Source organism: Elephantulus edwardii, unplaced genomic scaffold (assembly GCF_000299155.1).
Source record: "Elephantulus edwardii isolate Elephantulus edwardi_28Jun2011 unplaced genomic scaffold, EleEdw1.0 scaffold00026, whole genome shotgun sequence".
Classification (NCBI taxonomy): domain Eukaryota; kingdom Metazoa; phylum Chordata; class Mammalia; order Macroscelidea; family Macroscelididae; genus Elephantulus; species Elephantulus edwardii.
The window spans coordinates 17,932,471-17,937,403 of record NW_006399776.1 but is presented as its reverse complement, the minus strand read 5'-3'; positions in this window follow the sequence as shown (position 1 = coordinate 17,937,403).

Below are 4,933 nucleotides of genomic sequence, written 5' to 3'. Positions count from 1 at the left end.
ATTTATTATTAATTTCAATGAAAATTTACAGAGACTTTGGATTTCCATTCATTTATTGCTGCATTTTTCTCCCCTCCCAACCCTCCTCCCAGTACACTACTCTCTTGGAAAAGTAAAAGAAAAATTCTTTCATTGTTTTACAAACCAGGTCCACTCCACTATGCAGTCTTCACTCTGGACTCCCGTCATGACAAAAATACCTAAAAACATATCCATTTTTAACAGTTTTCTCTCTCATCTGTTTCAATGCAGCATACATTATTGAACCCATCTTTCTCAGTCTCACCCCAACCCCGAGATCAGTCCTGTTTTACTACAGTGGCACCAGGCAGTACTTGTCCTTTTGTGACTGAGATACTTCACTCAGCATAATGTCCTCCAGGGTCATCCATTTTTAATAATATTGCATGAATTCCTTGTTTTTCAATGCAGCATAGTATTCCTTCGTGTGAATATACCACAGCTTTTCTATCCATTCCTTTGTTGATGGGCACTTAAGTTGTTTCCAACTCCTTGCTATTATGAACAAAGCTGCAATAAACATGGGTGTGCATAGATCTGCTTGGATGTCAGTTATGGTCTCTTTGGGGTATTTTCCCAGTAGTGGAATTGCTGGGTCAAATGGTATCTCTATTTGTAACTTTTTGAGAAAGTGCCATACCGCCTTCCACAGTGGTTGCACCATTTTGCAGCATTTGTTGCTTGCTCTTCTGTTAAATTTTGCTATTCTGACTAGGGTTAGATGATAGTTGTTTAGAAAAGTTTTCTTAAGACTAATTTTATTCATGGAGATACTGAGAAGTATTAACTTTTAAGAAGTTTTCACACACAAAAAAGCTAATCTCCTTAAGCCCATAAGCACTTTTCCTACAATCAAAATCAGAGACAAATCCTCACACAGACTATTTTGAAACTTTTCATGACCACTTCAGATAGCCTTGGTTATTTGAATCTTCACAGGAAGAAGGGTCTTAATGGGATCTCCAAAGACTATGCCCAGCCAGATAAATATCTGTATAAACTTGCAATGAAGAGAAATCAAACCTACAAACACTAACTTCTCAAGGAAATAGGACTTTTGTTCTCAAACTATAATTTTTAAGGCTCATATTGCATTTTGAAGACTCATTTTGTGCAGCTATTGCTAATTTTCTACAAGTGAAACAAAAGCTATTTTATGCCCAGAAATCAATTATGGATATAAGTGATCACTTAAGTGTAGTCCAACACTGTTCTTATTCCACTATCTTTTTAACTTAATTTTTATTCACCTCTGGTTCATTTATAAGCTACTCCCTCAAGTGTTTAGAAAGACTATACTTCTCTAAGAATGAATGAATCCAGTAGGCATAGCATGATAACTGTGATGGATGTGTCATTAACTTAATAATGCCTGACTAAAGTGGAAGAAAGAAATAGCAGCTCTGCTGGAAAAAAAGGCAATGTAGAAATTGTGGCCTTTAAAGAGAACTTCAACAAAGCAAATATTACAATACACACAGAGTTTGGGTACTGGCGCAAAATGGGAAATGACAGCGTAGTTCAAGCTACACTGGGATAATGGGGAGGAGTACAGACTGCATGGAAAATAGAAGGGGCTTAAGAGTGGATGAGGGGGTAGCGGTGGTGAAGGAATGGGAAAGATCCAATGTGAACCTAAAAAGACAAAGTGATGGAAAGCATAGATCAATGATGAAGAATTTTATAAAACACAGTATATGGAAATGATTGTGTGAAAAATCAGTGTGAAAGAAGTAATGTATGAAGCACAGGGTACATGAATGAAATACACCATATATGTATCTTGTATGCAAACCAATATAAAATAAAATCACATACAAAAATCAACCAAATAAACAAAGATTGGAAAATAAAGAGAAAAGTTGTAAGCAAGCTGTACCTGACTGTAAACTTTTAAAATTAATCTGTATATGTAGCAAGCAAAAGTAGGCAAATGAAGGCTTAGAAGCAATGGCTTAATGGTGAGGTCTGTAGTTGAGAAGAAGATTCGTCTATCAGTTTGACAAATAATGAGAAGGAAATGACCAGGAAGAGAAGAGGCCCAGAGAAGAGACTGCTGTAACAGAGTAGATATGACTTGAAAAACTGTTCATCGCATCATCAAAACCATCTCTATCTAGAATAGAGAAAAGTGAAAAATTTGACTCGGGTTTGGTTCTGCTTTTGCTATTTTCATCTGTCTCACCTGTTTGCCAAGAGAACTAGGAGAACAGCACCATCAAAGATTCAGAGATAATCTCAAAAAAAGCAACTGGATCCCATGCAGGATCATCAAAGACATACAAAAACAAATGTCACAGTAAGAACTGAAACAAATAACAGAGCTAGGGAAAAAAAGTGACTGAGTGATGCTGCAGAGATCTGGGGTTACCAGAGTGAGACAACTTGGCCTGGGGAATTACTGCTTACAGTGGTTGTGGTTTCCCCAGGACACCAAGTAGAAGAGCAATGTTAATGAGAAGAAAAAAAGCCTTGTGATTTTTCTTATGACAAAAGAGCTTTTTATTTTCTATTATGCTGTGATAATTTCAATGATACATATTCATCTTACAAATGTAGAAATTCTAGAAAAGTATTTTAAAAATCAAAGGCAGAAATAAAAGTTAAGAATAAAAAAAATCAAAAGCAAATGATTAGTATTATGAGCTTTCATTTAAAAAATATTACTATTTGACTGACATTGGGATTGAGGGGAGACTGAAAAAGAGGGGATAAATAATGTATGCTGCATTGAAATAAATAAGGAGAGAACTGTTTAAAAGGGATATATTAATTAGGTATTATTGTTGTGACAGAAGTCCAGAATGAAGCTTGCATAGTAGAGTGGACGGAGGAAGGGATAACAACGAAAGAATTTTTTTTTTTTACTTTTCAAAGAGAAGAGCGAACTGTGGGAGAGATGGATGGGCAGGGAGAAAAGTGCAACAATGAATGAATGGAAATCAGAAGTCTTCGTAAACTTTCACTAAAATTAATAAAAAAATACAAAAGGAAAAAAACTACTATTTAAGGTGTGAAAATAAGTGACTTAGGAATCACTTCTTTTTTATTTTATCACATATGAGATATATATAATTAAATATCAAATATAGAGAGATATTATTAGATATGTACTAGATAAAATAGATATAGAAGATATAGCTATTTGGTAATATCACATTTTTTTATTTATCATTTTATTGAATTCTCAGAACAATAATATAGAGCATTATCATCACAATATTTCAAACTAGGTATTTAACCAAATGAATGAAGCATTCATTGGAACTCAGGATTAAATATTTCTGTCTTATTCTTTTCTGCACCATAGCTCCAAAACACTCTCTCTTACTCTCACTCTCTCTTTCTCTGTCTTATTACCAGTTTTCCATAGCTATAAATCACATGTAAGGATATTTCAAGAGGAGGACCAATTAAGATTTAGGAGCAATGAATTAATAACAAGGCCAATATTTGAGAAGAGGAATTATCTCTCAGTTTGACAAATAAATGAGAAAGAAATGACAAGGAAGAAAAGAGACCCAAAAGCTATTGAAAGTATAAGAAAAAGCCACGATACTACCTCATATATTTTATAGGGCAAATAAAGATTCTTTTTGGTACAGTGACTCTGTGTATTCCTGGCATCTTCTTTTGATGCTCCCTGAATCATTCAAGATAAAAGAGGAGAGAAGAATCAATGCTTTTGAGTTGTGGTGCTGGAGAAGCACATTTAACGTACTGTGAACTGCCAACAGAACAAACAGGTTTGTCCTGGAGAAAGTGAAATCAAGCTGCTCCTTGGAGGCAAGGATTTTAAAGTTCCATCACACATACTTTGGTAACATGTCCAGGAGGGATCAGTCCTTGGAGAAGGTCATCATGCTTGAAAGGGTGGAGGGGCAATGCAAGAGAAGAAGAACCCGGATGAGATGGATCGACACAGTAACTGGGTAATGAGGGTAGATGTGTCAGTGTCTGTGAAATTGGCTCAAGATAGAGCAGAGTTCAGAGCTGTTGTGTATGAGTCAGAGTCAGAGTTGACTCGATGTCACATAACAACAACATGGGAAAATAGAAAAGAAACTATCTGGCCTAAACACTGTATCTGTCTATACTATATATTATATCTGTCATTGTTGTTGTTGTTAATTGCTTTTTTTTCCAATTTTTTTTCTTTTATTTCATTATTTTTTGTGTGTACCGTCAAATCAGATCTGACTGGTACAGGAGGAGATTGTTTCTCCTTCTCCAGCAGAGCATCTGGTGGATTCAAACCATGTACTTCTGAGATTGTAGTGCAGCTTCTTGCCACTAGGCCACCAGAGCTGGCCTGTTAATTGCTTTTGAGTCAAGCATAACTCATAGTGATCCTATGAACAAAAGGCCTGAAGCCTTTCAATAACTACCAACATTTATCAAAGTTCATAGAATTTCTAGAGGCATGTTGTTTTGGAAGTGAATGCCACTCCTGCTTCCAAATATCTGTCTATACTATATACTATTTCTGTCTGCACTATATACTATATCTGAAGCAGAAGACTGGAGGTGGGGTGCCCAATCAGGTCACCTTTTTCTACTTGTTTGAATGGTGGCCAAGATGTGATCCAGGTCACAGTAACACCTCTTTTAATCAGGTTAAAATATGCCTCTTTTAATCAGGTGTGTCAAGAGATTGGGCACCAAGCTTGGGGCAGAGTTTCTTCTGGCATCAGATGAGTCTGGTAAAGGTATAGATATAAATGGAAAAATTTAAAATTAGGTTTTTGCCATATTTTGCCTTCCAGATTAATTTTTTTAAAATATTAATGATCACATTCAGAGCTTTACGGAGGGTTCTGTCATTATACACATTTATCCTTAGCAGGTATAAAACCCTTTTGGAAGAAATTATAACATACGTAAAGTCTGAAATATTTTTGTTTCCTACTCT